Source organism: Rhipicephalus microplus, chromosome 2, assembly GCF_043290135.1.
Source record: "Rhipicephalus microplus isolate Deutch F79 chromosome 2, USDA_Rmic, whole genome shotgun sequence".
NCBI classification, from domain to species: Eukaryota; Metazoa; Arthropoda; class Arachnida; order Ixodida; family Ixodidae; genus Rhipicephalus; species Rhipicephalus microplus.
In genome coordinates this window covers 70,293,061-70,309,373 of record NC_134701.1, presented here as the reverse complement: position 1 = coordinate 70,309,373, position 16,313 = coordinate 70,293,061, and positions in this window count along the sequence as shown.

Here is a 16,313-nt window from a genome sequence, read left to right as displayed (position 1 = left end):
GCACAAAGGAAGAAGGACATGAACTGACGTGAACGCAGCGTCACTTTTCGTAGTTGTTTCTTTGTCGGCTAAAACGTTAGAATGAATTACCGATATGCGCAAGCATACGGTATTTCTTGTAAAAGCCCTCTTTCTACTGCGCGACGCAATACCGACATATATGACGCATTCAGAAAAATTTGGACGTTGCGAAAACTTAATACCAAGCACGCATATCGAACATCACGGGATGTGCGATACATAAGGTCACTCTAGACGATTATGCCCGCTACAAAAGTCATGAAAAATGCCGTGCCGATACTTCCCATTGACGTTTCGATAAGGCCGCCACCATGTGGTTTTTATAGGGATAGCAGATGTGTGGCTCATACTAAGCCAGTGCTTCAGCAATGCGTGGCTTAACTAAATTTCAGGAACCTTACCTTTTTTTGTTTCTTGTATGTCACGGTATCTTAGCTGCGTTAACATCAAGCACAAAAAGGGACTTCGGGAAATTGCAATCTTCACGGGTGAGCGAGAACGCAAACAGCCAGAGAATTGGGCGAGGCCTTCTTCTGTCCGTATCACGTCCTCAGATCCTATCTCACAGCTAGCAATTCATCTGGACACACTCACTCGGTGCCCGCCCACTGAACACACTGTTACATTGGTCCTCCTTTGCACGGACGATGTGGGCCGCTTCTTTACGGACGAAGAGAAATATAGCTGGGCGGGTTTACGAGTGGGCGGGCGAACGAAGGGGGCAGCAAAGCGCTACACGGAAAGAAGAGTTATAGCTCAGCGACGCCCTGCTAGCTTCAGCGAATCGCACTGCTGAGCCGCTTGTTGGACAAATTTGAAGCAACCGAAGTTACTGCCGATCGAGCAGAGGCATTGTTGCGTCCCCTGCCAACTAAAACTGAATTTATTGTGAACATAATATTGCAAAATGCCTTTTAATTGGTCGCAGGTGTGTTGTTGGAACAAATCTTTGTTTTTCTTACGTGACTTTGTATTTCAGTGATTCAAGTGAATTACAGACTGCTTGACATTGAACACACAAAAAAATAGAGGGAGAGGGAGAGGTTCCGCCAAAAGTGAAAAGGTGCACGTAAATAAACCCAGATGGTCAAAATTTCCGGAGCCCTTCACTGCGGCGTCACTCATAATCAAATAGTCGTTTTTGGACATTAAACCCCACATACAAATAAATCAATATATTGATAGGGTGAAAATAAAGCCGAGCCAAGCTCAAGTATCTAGCTTTTCATCACCATCGTTGTAGAACCGTGTGCCTTTCACGTGCTATCAGCGGCAATATATGCTGTCTGTTGCCTTTATCTCTATGCCATGAAGTAAATCACACGACCCGTTGCTTCTCTCTGAGCTAAAGTTGTGGATGTTTTACTAATAAATGTGTTTAACGAGAGAAGTGATTTACTTTACTTTTTTGGCCTGCTCAAGATCGACGCTATGGGCAACAGCACGTTCCAAACCTGTTTTCGTTTCGAAAGGGGAGACATACGGAAGCTTTGGGCCACTTTGCGCAGTCCCGAAACAGTTGTGACAGCTTAATGAGTGCTAATCTCCGGAGAATAAGCGCTTTGCACTAGCCTTCGGTGGCTGGCGTATCGAAATCGACTGAAAGAACCTGAAGACTTCTTCGGCCGGCCTAGCTCGATGATATCGCTCTTGACGACAGAGGCCTTGAGACACAACAATGAGAATTTCCACTCTTGGACGACGTAAATAACCACAGCTAGCTCACCATTGACACGCTGGAGAACTTTGCCAATTTGAGCACCAATGAGATCGAAATGGAAGTGGCATTTTGGATGTCTTGGTGTTGCTTTTTCCCTTATTTTTTTTCAGGCCATTTACGCTAAAGAAGCCCCACTTACTACCTGTTGGCGCTTCATTGACGGCACTGCGCGTGCTATATGCTGACCCACAAGACAGCAGCAGCTGTAGCTTAGTGGGCACAGTAGGTTCTATGCCCTGAAATACCAAGCAGTATTGTGCCCTAATGGCATCCCTTGCCACTTGAATGGATTGTTGTTCAGGCAGCAAGCACGATGTCCGTGAGCGAAGGGCGTGTCATACACCTAGAAGTCACATTTTCCACCACGTCCACCTGGATATTCACGTTCGACAACTATAAAACAAACTAGATTGAAATTCCTAGACGAAGTACTTAACACTATGAAATCAAATAGCATGTCTTAACATTGCCAGTGTATATACATTGCTGTTTAGTGCATTCTTGGTTGTTTTTTGTGGGCCTTTCTGTTGTCAATGCTATATATAAGGCTAAAACTGATCCCTGATTAACATCACTCTCGTAAGGTGGGAACATAAAATTATGTTAATTAAGCAGGTACATTGAGAGACTGCTACGGCATCTTGCCCATATATGCTTTTGCTACTTGTATATTCTGTAACACACTTTTACCAAATGTTTCATCAACAGGCGCAGTGGTGATAACGCAGTATTTCATGTTACTTTTTTTCAGGCAACTATTGCAATAGCCAGGCTTACGCAAAGCTGGAAAAGCTCGTGCAGGGCCACCACTATTGCCTTTACGGGGACCCTGCTTACCCAGTGCGGCCACTACTGCTGAAACCTTACGGCGGCGCATCACTGACACCAGAGCACTGCACCATTAACAATGCAATGAGCAGCGTGTGGCAGGCCATAGAATGCAGTGAAGTGAACTTAATTGCCAAATAGATACAAAACACGTTAAAACAGCAAGGATGGCGCGAAAAAACAGCATTAGGCAGCTTGACTGGTCCCACCTCCCACAAAAATAAGAGCAGAAAAAAAATTGACAAGAATTCTCACTTGTCCCAATAATAAAATATGAATACAAAAAACTAGGACGGTATTTGCAAAATTAGTTTCGGCAAGATTGCGGAGCTTTTTTCATTGTAGATTAAAAAAGATTTTTTCGTTGGTATGCAAGAATGATGTGTGAAGTGAGTACATTGCTGGAAAATTGTCACACTTCTCTATATGATGCACAGGATTCGCACTAGTTTGACATGAACCACCATGTTTGGAATTGTACCCAAACACCCGTTAATTTTTGTGCTTGCTTATGGAAACTGATACGGTGAGATGCCTTTGATTACAAGAGATGATGAATGTGAGAGTCCAGGGATCTGGCCGATCAGCGCTCTTGCCAACCTTGTGCTCCTCGTTTTCCAGGCGTCTCCTCAGTATTGTAGCGATTCCCTCTGTGTAGACGGGCGAGTAATGCTTCGTTGCGGTGATGATAGCGTTTTAAACGGACAACATGAACGACGTTGGTCTTGCTTGAGCGGCAGCCAGTGGACGACAGCTGAGATATCATGTACGTAGCATCGCTGAGACGTTCCAGGACAACAAACGGACCAGTGTGGTTGGCCAGAAACTTTTGGCAGAGGCCGCGTTACGAAGCGGCGTCCAAAACCACACCAAATCCCCTTTCTCAAACAAAACGTGCCCGTGACTTCTGTCGTAACGGTTTTTAGAGCATTTCTGAGATACGAAAGTTCGAAGACAGGCGGTGCGCCGGGCCTCTTCTGCGTGGCAAATGGTTTCGTAGTGGGTAGCTTGATCAGTCTCGGGAAAATGAATAGTGTCAAGATCTGCGCGGAGTTGGCGTTCGTAGATCAGATAAAATGAACTGTATCTCGTTGTTTCGAGCTGTGCAGTGTTGTAGGCGAAAGTTATAAATGGCAACATCGCGTCCCTTGTTTTGTGTACAAAATCAACATACATGGAAATCATGTTGACGAGAGTCCTATTAGTTCATTCTGTCAAACCATTAGCCTGGGGGTGATACGAGGTATAGTGTCACGAAAATGGCACGAAGCAAGACGAAGGAAGTCTTCAACTACATCGGCAACAAATTGCCGCCCGTGATCACTGATGATGACATGGGGGGATCCATGGCGTAATATAACGTGCGGCAGCACGAACTGTGAAACATGAGTGATCGTTGTCGCAGGAGTCGCCGCAGTTTCGGCGTAACGTCTGAGGTGGTCAACGCCCACAATAATCCATCGGTTGCCGTTCGTTGATCGCGGAAAAGGGCCGTGCAGGTCAACACCGATGACGTAAAATGGTGAACCCGGGAGTGCTTTGGAATGAAGTAGTCCGGCTGCGTAAGTTGTAGGACGCTTGTGGCATAGACATCGCTCACCGCTCGCAACGTATGCAGTCACACTTTTACGCATCTTCGGCCAGAAGAAGCGTTCTTGCGTGCGATAAAATGTCCCAGAGAAACCCATTTGGCCAGATGTTGGGTCGGCGTGCATTGCTCGAAGTACGTGTTGTCACAGGCTTGTAGGCACAACTAGAAGTAGGTGAAAGCCTACGCCAGAATAATTTTTTTGTAAAGAACGCCACCCTTTACGACAAAACCACGTTGACCGTTCATTCCGGAAATAAAAAAGCGAGACTGTTGTCACTGCGTTGCTCTGCTTAAAAAGTTGTTAGGTCAGGAAACGGAGTATCCACTACAGCCAAATATTCATCAATGTTGTCGGCGTCACACTCGGTTGTCGGAAGGGGAAGCCGTGAAAGGCAATCGGCGTCAGCATGACGACGACCGCTCTTGTAACAGACTTCAAAGTCATATTCTTGCAATCGTAACGCCCCACGAGCAAGACGATCATATGGGTCCCATAGTCCAGTGAGCCAACATAAAGAATGGTGGTCCGTGATAATAGAGAATTGGCGTCCATAGATATAAGGGTGCAACATGTGCACGGCGAATGTGACCACGAGACATTCCTGCTCTGTGACAGTATAGTTTCGCTGCGGTTTACTTAAACAGCGACTGGCATAGGCAACGACGTGTTCAGCAGCTCCATGGCGTTGGACCAAGACAGCGCCGATACCTACACCTCTGGCGTCGGTGTGAACTTCTGTGGCAGTAGATGGGTCATAGTGGCGAACTACGGGCCCAGACGTCAGAACAAACTTGAGTTGCGAAAACACGACTCGCATTCCGCTGACCACCAAAAAGGCGCGTTCTTTTTGAGTAGGGACGTCAAAGGGTAAGTGAGGTCGGCGAACTTGGGCACGAAGCGACGGATTTACGAGCATAGGGCCAAAAAGCTTCGCAACTCTCATACCGACTGAGGTTGTTTGAAGCTGCTAACTGCAGCGACTTTCTAGGGGTTGGGTCGAACGCCATGCTTGTCCACCAGGTGACCAAGAACGAGACTCTCGCGGCTGCCAAAGTGACATTTTTGAGAGTTCAAGGTGAGCTTAACTCTCTCAAGGCAGATGAGAACAATGTCTAGGTGATGGTTGTGCTTATCTATTCCACGACCAAAATTATAATGTCATCCAGGTAGCAAAGACAAACTTCCCACTTTAGTCCACGTAACACAGAGTCCATGAAGCGCTCAAACGTGGCTGGAGAATCACATAGGCCAAAAAGCATTACATTGAATTCCAATAGATCATCTGGGGTTATGAAGGCTGTTTTCTCTTTGTCATTCGGGTGCATGAGGATTTGCCAACAACCAGATCTCACATCCATGGAGGAGAAGTACGATGCTGATTGTAAACAATCGAAGACATCATCAATCCTGGGAAGCGGGTAGACATCCTTTTTTATTACCAGAGTTGAGCCGTCTGTGTTCCACGCCGAATCGCCATGTACCATCCTTCTTTCGGACAAGAATCACAGGGGCAGCCCAAGGGCTACACAACTCTTAGATGACCCTTTTCTTTAGCATCTCTTCTACCTGTTGAGCAAGACCTTGCGCTCCGGAAATGAGACACAGTATAGTTTCTGTCGGATAGGGTGAGCGAATGTTGTGTCAATTTCATGGCGAGTACGCGACTCGAGTACACCTATTTGTTCTTCATTCTGCGCAAAGTCGAATGTAGTAGCGTGCTTCGCAAGGCCTTCAACCAAAGATTGACGTTTTTCTGATGATAGCGACGTGTTTACCATACTCAGAAAGTTGGCTTCCGTATGGTACGTTGCGCGAATACGATCTACGCTCTCGTCACTTAAAGATGCACTAAATCTGGTCGCATTTTGTTCGAAGAGGGCGAGTCGCGATCCGCAGAGTAGCATGACAGGTTCATTTGAATAGTTCGACACCCATCACAGGCCGATCGCCTATCACTGAACGACAGAACACAATGTGAAACGAGCACATTTTCTTGGCACAATTGAGAGCTATGGGCTCCACAAGAACATCAAACGTGCTGGCGTCCGAGACAGAGGCGTAAACGCGTACGGTCTTCATCGAGTTTGGCGGCAAGACAACATCCTCAATGGACGGTGATAGGTCTTTGAAAGCGCCTGGGATCGTCAGTAAATGCCGATAGCATAATCTCGCCAGCACTGCATTCTACAGTAGCACCACACTCGCGTAGAAAATCAATCCCCAAGATGATGTCATGGGGGAGCTGGTCAGGACAGCGAATTCAGCCTCGAACGCCTTGTCACTCAAAGTGACCCTAATAACACACATGCAAATCGGGCACAGTGTCTCCCCGCTCACTGCACGAAACGATGCACAATTGTTCCAGTGAAACATCACTTTATGTCCTAGCCACAGTTTGAAGTTAAGACTCATCACTGAAACAGCTGCTCCAGTATCTATCAAAGAAGGAAATCCATCAATGAGCACGGGGACCCGATTTTGCGTCATAAGACGGGTAGAGGCATAGGTAGATGTAGTGAAAAATGTTCGGCGACCTCACCTCCACTGGCCGCACCACCTAGTTTCCCAGAGGCGGGGAGGGTACGCGTCGACCAGGAGATGGGGAATGGAACCGGCTTGTTGCGGGGGCCGTCAAGCTTCGCACGAAGAAAGACGAGTCGTTGCGTAAATTCCGGTGGAAATTGAGCCCTACATGTGTATCACTGGGGGTCGTTTGCTGGAAGCCATCCCCAATGTACGAGTCCTGCAGTGAGCGCATACAACCGCGCCAGTGGTTTTGTCGAGAAGCAGCTGATGATCCCTCGTAGTAGCGCTGCTGGGGGCGACACCTCTGTCTACAGAATTGAGCCACATATCCACGGAAACCCCAGTTATAGCACACAGGGGCCTCACGCACAACGCCAAACCTTCCACGAGGCGCCGTGTACCCATGATCCTCCCACGAAGACACCCTTGTAGGCGGTTGGCGAGAGGCGTTGTGGAAACCACGGCGATGATGTAGGTTTTTGGTTGAGGGCTCTGGTGCTTTTGATTGGGGCACATCATGTAGCGTGGCATCAACGGAAGCCCACATTGCGTCGTATGGCGGGAGGTGTTGCTAGCAGGTGCCCTCAATGGGTTGACAGCATTACGTCGTCCAAGTTCTTGGCGTACGATTTGCCTGATCATTGAGGCAAGATCATAGGACGATGTGAGAGAGACGCCTACACTTGCAACGGTGGTGACATTGGCAAGTCTACTAAATTTAGGAATGATGCCCCTAGCCTTCAGGGTCTAAAATGTGCGGCAGTGTTATATTACGTCCGCTACAGACGCCAAGGTGTCCTTGTCGATGAGGAAATGTAGACATCCTCAGCAACCCCTTCGAGAAGATGCCCAACCTTGTGATATTCTTTCGTGTGTGGGTCTACAGACTCACACAATTTTAGAATCTCTTCATTATACGTTGTGCATGTTTTACTGGAGACTTGAGCACGCTTCATCGAAGTTTGTTCAGCGCGCTTCTTCTTCATCAATTGGTCAACGAAGCAGCTCGCTATTTCATTCTCAAATGCTTTCCAGGTCGTTATAGCTTCTTCGTGTTTTTCAAACCACACCAAGGCCGTCCCTTGAAGAAACAATCTGACGTTGGAGAATCGGAAAGCCGCATCCCAACAATTGCATTTACTCACATGGTTGAAGTGTTTCAGCCATTAGTCAAAGTCTTCTCCGACCCTCAAGTGAAGCTTCGTGGTACCATGTGTCGGGGCCACGTAGCGCCAGACGAACAGTGCGTGGTGTAGCCGTCAGTAATCGGATCCATAGAAAGCGGTGGTAGACCAGCCAGTCGGCGGCGTCGGCGTAGTTCTTAAGGTAGCGCTTCCATGATCGTTCACCTGCGACGCTCCACTGTACCCCGCACGTTCCACCATCTTGTTACAGTGAGATGCCTTTATTTACAAGAGATGATGAATGCGAGAGTCCAGGGATCTGGCCGATCACCGCTCGTGCCAATCTCGTTCTCCTCTTCTTCCACGCGTCCCCTCCGTATCGTAGCATAGACAATAAATTATGTAACACACCACCACTTTTTTTATTCATGTGCCTCCCACCATTTTTGCTAGATCGTCTCTTCGGTTGCTGAGCTTTTCAAACGCCTGCTTCACACGCTTGACCAAGTCCATATGTTCCTGTTGCCGCTTGGTCACCTGAAATTCGTATCGTATCTCAGAAAGCGCCAGTTTTTGCTCCTCCAGATCAAGTCGCCTCTCTTGATTGGCTTTTTTTCATTTTTTCAAGCTCAAGCTAATTCTGCCACAGCTCAAATTGGTACGTGTGATGCATGGTCAACAACGGTGAACCCATGCTCTGAAGGCTTGTGACTTCTGCAAATTTAGGCAAATTAGGCAACTCAGTAAGGTGGTTAACATACGCATATGAGCCTCCTTACGTTATCAGGTACTAAAATGTCATGAAGTATTACAAAAAGCACCTTCGATAAAGTCGTAACACTGTCACACAGGTCCTGTTAATTCGGGACGCGATCGCCAGGCTAATTCCAAGGGCCGAAGTATCGGCCCCCGAACCGCACCACGAAAGCGTGGACAATTTAGAAGTGGTCCTTTTTGGCGCGCCAGCGGACGCTGGCTGTGGCCCAAAGAACAAGTCAGAGTCGAGAGTTGGTAAACAAAACAAAATTATATTCTCAATAATGGCAGATTAAAACAATACACAAGTATGCACACTCCACAATAGTTGAGTACAATATGTCACCAATCAAATCACGTACTACACAGTACAATCAGCCACACTCGAAACAATGGACACAGACAACAATACGCACTACAATGCAGTCGCATGCATTGAACAACCAAGACACTTAAAGACTAAAGAGATCGAAAACCTATTCAGTCCAAAGTTCTTGGAACTAAAGTCTGGCTGATACTCTTCAGAGAATCACTCACTCAAAGTCCAGCATTGTTGTCGATCCGCTGCCCCCGAAGTTTCTCTTCCAGGAAACCTCTGTCGTTCTGCTGTCCCCGAAGTTTCCCTTCCAGGAAACCTCTGTCGTTCCGCTGCCTCGAAGTATGTCTTCCCGGAAACTTTGCCGAAGTTTCTCTTCCAGGAAAACTCGCGTCTTCATTTGGCCCCCGAAGTTTCTCTTCCAGGAAACCTCGCGTCTTCAATTGACCACTCTCCAAGCTTCAAACTTCTTTGCCGGAAACACGTCGGCTTCACACACGCAGCTGTTGCCACGCGTCTTCTCTCGATAGCGGTAAACACACACTCTTGCCTGTAGCTCGAGTCGTCACCCCTCAGGTGGAAATCGTCTTCTTCTCCTGCTTTGTCTCTACGGACAAAACCTTCGCAGACTACACGGCGGAATCTCTACGCGCTCTGGCGCTAACTTCGGTCTTCTCCTGATCTTTCACCTCGGCCGCTCCATTAAATACCTTCCGCGCGAGATTCCAGAAAGTTCTCGTCATTTCGTCGGCGCGATACGCAGCGAAGGCTGGGGAGAGGGCGAGACGGTTTGAATGCCGTCCGCGACGGATGACTCAATCCGGCATCACCCCGCCCCTTTCCATCTAGAACATTCGAGTGCTTGCTCGGCCGCCGTTGTGGGGTGAGGAGGTTCGTCGGCGAACCTACGCTTCCGAGAGGGGAGGGTCACGCGCCCGGGGAGTCCTTCGATGCTTGTTTTCTCTTTTTTTCCGTGGACCTCGCGGCGTCTTCCCCGCGCGTTTTCGCAAGAATTTGGCAGCGTGCCCTTTTTGAGCGCTCGTTTTGTGACAAACACATACACAAGCTTCCACTCTATGCTATCACACGTCATTTAGTGATGACCTATTATTCGGTTCAGCTTTGTGACCCTAAAAAATTGAGAGCATATCCCAGCTGCCACTTAGGTATTGACCTCTAGTGCAGCAAACACAAAACAAATCTCTTTTGCCACTGCTATCAATGCAATCGTATATTGTAAAACGATCAGTACCTAAGTTTTGAATATTGGTGGGGATGGGATGTTCAGAATATACCATAATGCAACACGCGCTTCCTGCTTCACTTTTACTGTATTCGGTTTACACCCACAAAGACTACCAGCAATGTTAAGCGCAAACCGCTGCTTTGCTCGAGAAGCTGCACGACTGTATTCTACCGCATTGTTATGATCACGCGCAAGACGGGAACAATCAAATTTATTCCAGAGCTCGCGCTTTTCTCAAGCTCACTGCCACGTGCCATTAAGAACCTCAATCTAACCTCAACCGAAACTCCGACTAATGTTTGGTAAAGACTATATCCATTCTTTTCACTTTGCTTGTTAGACAGACCAGTGGTGTGCCATAGCCATAACTCACGCCGAAGTGTTGTCCTGAATATTGCTTGAGAGATGTAACACTTGTCTGAAAATAACTCCAAGAACCACCATTCATGCGCGTATGCCTACATATAATGTTCATTTTACTTGTGCGTTTGACATGCTGCAGTGTACTAACAACATACGGTATTTCGAGATTTCAAAATATGTTAAACAAAATAGCAAATATACTATAATATACACTGCAGATACGTCATGTTCAGTCGCACTGCTCCTCATGGCAACACTGTACTATCTTCCGGCAGGATATGAAGAATCCTTCAACAATAACCTCATTATAACAACTTAGTAGCGCAAACAAACAGGACAAAGAACGATACAAAAATTTTTTATTTGTCTCCGTATTTTTTCTGTTTGTTTGGGCTACCAAGATGTGATAATGAATATATACCAACTATAGCCCTCCAATCAACTCTTTTACCTCTACTCGTCGTTGTAAGAGCCGGTTCAATAGCTGCAGGTCGCTGGGCGCTGCGCCTAATAATAACGCCTTGGTCGCTGGGCGCTGCGCTTACAAGAGTACACTTTTTCTGTATCCTATAAATCCGGACAACTTCACAAGGATGCCGACTGCTTGTCCCGTTACCCAGTCGATCCCCCTGACACGAGGGAAGATGAACAAGAGGCCCTCGTTCTTTCAATTACCGACTTCACCGACATAGCTGCTGAACAACACCGCGACCCCTCTTTGCCTGCTATTATCAATGGTCTCCACTCTCCCCACCCTGACCACTCCTTACAACTGTTCGTTCTTCACAACGACATCTTGCACCGCTACAACACCTGCCCTGATGGTGCGGAGCTTTTACTCGTTGTTCCTGTGCATCTTCACTCAGACGTTTTGGCCCATCTGCATGATGCCCCTTCCGCTGGACACCTAGGGGTGTCACGCACGTATGACCGCATTCGCCGCCGATTCTTTTGGCCTGGCCTCTACCGTTCTCTGCGAAAGTACGTTGCGGCATGCGACCTCTGCCAGCGCCGCAAGACACCTGCTCTGAAACCTGCTGGTACCCTTCAGCCTATTGAAGTACCAAATGAGCCATTTTTCCGAGTCGGCCTCGATCTTATAGGACCTTTTCCCGAGTCGGCCACCGCTAATAAGTGGATTGCTATTGCTACCGACTACGCAACGCGGTATGCCGTTACACGCGCCATCCCTACCAGCTGCACTACTGATGTAGCCGATTTCCTTTTTCATGACATCATTCTGCGTCATGGTGCTCCTCGTCAGTTGATCACTGACCGCGGCAGCTGTTTTCTATATAAAGTAGTCGACGAGCTCCTGCGATCCTGCTCTACCCACTACAAGTTCACTACAGCGTACCAACCGCGAACCAACGGCCTCACGGAATGCCTCAACCGTACCCTGACGAATATGTTAGCGATGTACGTCTCCGAGGATCACAAACATTGGGACATCCACTTACCTTTCGTTACCTTCGCATACAACTCTTCACGTCATGATACAGCTGGATTTTCACCTTTTTACCTACTGTTTGGTTATGACCCGCCTTTGCCCATGGACACCATGCTCCAAGCTGACGCCTCCTCATCGACTGCTTATGCTCGTGATGCCCTGGCCCGAGCTGAAATCGCCCGCCAAGTCGGCCGAGATCCCTTATGTGCCTCGCAGCTTAACCAAAAGGGTGCTTACAATCGCCGGCACCGCGACGTACAGTACTCTCCGGGGTCGATCGTCTTGCTGCGATTACCACCACGTTGTGTTGGTCTCTGCGAAAAACTGATGTCCCGTTACGTTGGCCCCTACCGCGTCATACTCAAGGTCACCAGCGTGACCTATGAGATAGCTCCACTCCATACGACGTCAGTACCAGCTTCAGTCCCGACCGATATTGCACGTCTCACGGCTTAAACCATACTACTCACGCCTCGAGAATTGATTGCACCGGGACGGTGCTTCTACCGCCGGCGGGTAATGTCACGGGCTAAGTAGATGCCTGAGGATGACGACGACGAAGTGCTGAACGTGACCATGCTGGGACTGCAGCAGCGTTGTACGCATTAGCTCGCCAGTATATTCACCAGTATGCATTTTCTCGCCAGTGTATACTTTATTCTCCGTAACATCATAACAAGGCTAACACTGGGATCAATATCCACAGTGTTATTTATGTAAGCTATAAACAAAGCTGCCCCTGTACGCTTTCTTGGGGCACACTACCCAGAACAGGTGAATATGATGACGTATGAGTGCCTAATTTAACACATTGCGGTCAATTTGGAAGCGTAATTTTATCAACTGAAGTAACTTGCCAAGGATTCCGTATGATTCTAGCTTAAGCATTAAAATGGTATGATTAGTGCAATCGAACGTCTTGCTGAAATCAAGAAAAACAGCTAACGTGAGAAAATTTTGTTCAAAATTTGCAGTATCATTTCTTTAGGCGATAACAGGGCCGTTTTTGTGGCTTTCCTTTCCTAAAACCAAACGGCAAGTCAGTGATTATATTTTCGAAGCAGAAGGCAGGTATACGCGTATAGTATAATTTTTCTGATCTCTTATAAAACACAGGAATAATTGATTTTGGTCTATAATTAGTCACCAGGTTACTGTCACCACCCTTAAACAACACAGTCACTCTGCTTTTTTTCATACTTTCTGGAAAAACTCCCGACTCAAGTACCAAATTCAAAATGTGGCTGAGCGCAGGAGTAATGCATTCTAGGACATATTTTATAGGTTTTATTTGAATCTTGTGAATGTCTAGTGCCTTACTGTTCTTTGGGATCATGAATTTCGTGTGAATTTCTCGTTCATCCATTGGTGCTAGAAAAATACTGTCGCGGCGTTTATTTCCTGTTGTAGCCCTTAAAGAGCCTGCCTGCAAAGGCACGTTTGCTGATACACCCACAATGACAAAATGATTATTCAAGTGATCCGAAATATCTTTACCAGCAAGCTCGACATTGTCAACGGTAGTCTTAGCTGGTGGAGAGTCCTGCTTACCGCGACCAAGCGCATCATTAATTGAGCGCCAAACAACGTCAGGTGATTGCTGGGCGCTTTCAGTAAACAATTTCTCGTAGTAAGTTACCTTAGCTAGCATAATCTCTCGATTAAGCTCCTTACGTGCTTTTTTATACTCTGTCAAGTATGTCAGCACTGTTGATTTCAAGAATAAGTTTTAAAGTTTATTCTTAAGGCGTATCATACTAGCAAGAAAGGGGGTCACCCATGCCTTACGTATTTTTTTCGATAGTTTTACTTGCTTGAATAGAAGTGTTTTGCATATATATGTACAAAGACAGCAAGAAAATTTTGATAGACTTCGTCTGCACAAGCTAAGTTGAAAAGAAAGGACCAATCATGTTCACTACTATTCTTCCTAAAAGATTCCAAACTGTAGTTTGTTACAGTTTGCATTGTGCACGGTTCACGATACACCTCCTTATTATTCGGCTTGTGAGAATAACACATAAATACTGGGCAACGTTCAATTATAGCTGATGAAACTGTTCCACACTGAAATACACTGCCTTCGATATTTGTTTTTATTAAGTCAAGCCATAAGACAGATCAAGGTGTAAAACGTGTTGCTGTGGAAATGACAATCTTAAATGCGGCACATAAAGCATGTCCAAAAAATCCGTGGTAATAGGGTTATGATTCAAGATATTGATATTGAAATCTCCACCACATACCAGTGTAAACTTATTCCACGATAGGTAATGCAGAAATTTATCAAAAAAGCATTGAAAGCTCAAAATATCACCCCCTGGAGGACAATACACAACAGCTATTATGTCTGCATTGTGCCTGAGTGTCAATACTTCGTAGTCCTCTCAGGTGCCACAGAAATACGATACTGAATCATACTTCCAGTGACCATCTACGTGAATAGCATCGCCGGTGCCACGCCTGTTACGACGGTCAAGGAAAAATGCCCCATTTTCATTAAACTTCTGCCGGCAGCTTGCGCCATCATACCATGTTTCAGTCATCATCACTTGAAACTTGAACTGGAAACCATTGAGAAGGTAGAGTATGACCTCACTCTTAAACTCTGCAGATAGACCATTAATATGCAACGCAGTCGAATAGAATCTGTTCTGAGCACTAAGCAAATGAGGCAATACGAACTCGTGGTATTCCATCTTTCTTGCACCCAACAGTGAGCCTTTACGAACTAGAAGTTATCTTAGAAAAAGAACCAGCATCATGAATCTGAATTACCACTGAAAGCTTGCTCGGGCTCGTGAAAACCTTGCCATTCACTGTCCACACAGATTTCCAGTTACTATAATGTTTCTTATTGCCATTTCAAGTAGCAGTTTCAATGTCCAGCAAAGGTTCTCATTTTTGTAGATCGGTGTCGAGATATCTAGTCCCACATTTTTGTTTGTTAGTCGAGCGTTCTTTGCTTTACTCAGAGTTGCATCACGTTTAGCTTTTGATTTGAAATGTACCACGATGTTGGATCGCTCAGGGTTTCGCGTAGGCACTTTGTGACACGATTCTATGCCGGCTTCTCTGATTGGCTGGTTAATGGCACTTTCGATCACTGACAGGATATGCGGCACCGTTTCATTTTTTTGCCTAGCAACGTCCTAAATTTCTAGATTGACATTGCGAGAATACTGCTCGGCAAGCCGAATTCGCCTTTCCATGTCAGCACCTCTAGATTCCAAAGCTGTGCACTTAGCCCGAAGAAGCTCATTTTGTTTTTCTTGTTCAACATTTACTGAGACCGCAGTGCTCAGCTTTTGCTTCAGTTCCTCAATTGTTTGGTGAGCAAATTCAAAAATGTTAGTCATGTTCCGCTACTCAGTTCTTAATTCTCGAATTTCCGTTCGAAGATTCCGTTTCATCATGCCTTTATACTTAGCAAGCTCTTGTTTGAATTCCACCCATTGTTCTTTCTTAAGCTTTAACAGTTCTTTTGCCATAGTTCAACACCAACACTATGCATTACACGTCCGTTACAAAAAAGAAAGTCACAAATTTCAAAAGCTTAGCAGCGACGACGAACAAAAAGAGAAGAAAAGCTACAATGTTTAACAGCTAACCTGCAGCGAAAAGGCAGCAAGGATTCTGTGATATCAAAGCATGTTCGTCCACACTGGACGCTGCCGGGCAACGCAACGCTGCGTACACGCTTCACGTCGGCTCAGCCTTTTATGAATGTTTTCCGCAGTTTTATCAAGTCCAATACCTGGAAATCAACCACCACCGGATAGAGCGGGTCCATTCGAACGCTTTGACACCAAAACCCTTAGTGAGAGACCTTTTTTAAAGCTTTTTCGATGTGAAAAACCACCCAAACTACAAGCGTGCCCAGCTAAGCCTAGACCGACAATTCCGACGCCGGCCTTGAGAAGGGTGATCAACGGTGCCGAGTTGTAAGCCAAGGGATCGAACGCACCTCCGAAATGGACGTAGATGATGCAGAAGTAAGGGAAACTCTAAGTAATGATTCCGGAAAAAACGATAGCGATCCAGCAAAACGAGACGCTGACGGCGACGCGGAGGGCTGGATTGAAGTCATGTGTGAAACGAAGGAACGTGTGAGCCCTGGCGAAGAGACAGCATAGAAAGGCACCCGCTGAAGAAGTCTGACGCTCAGAGGTGGGAAGGGCATCGTGAGCAAGATTTTACAAGCAAGCAAGATGCCAAGGCTACCTGCAGATGACATCAATATAATCAACAGAACAAGAGACGAGCTGAGCATTAGACACACGTGCAGAGCCAGCCTTGACGAAGCGATACACCAAGAAGCAGGGGTGAGCATTGACGAAATCTTCAGGATCTGCCGCAACTCTACACAAA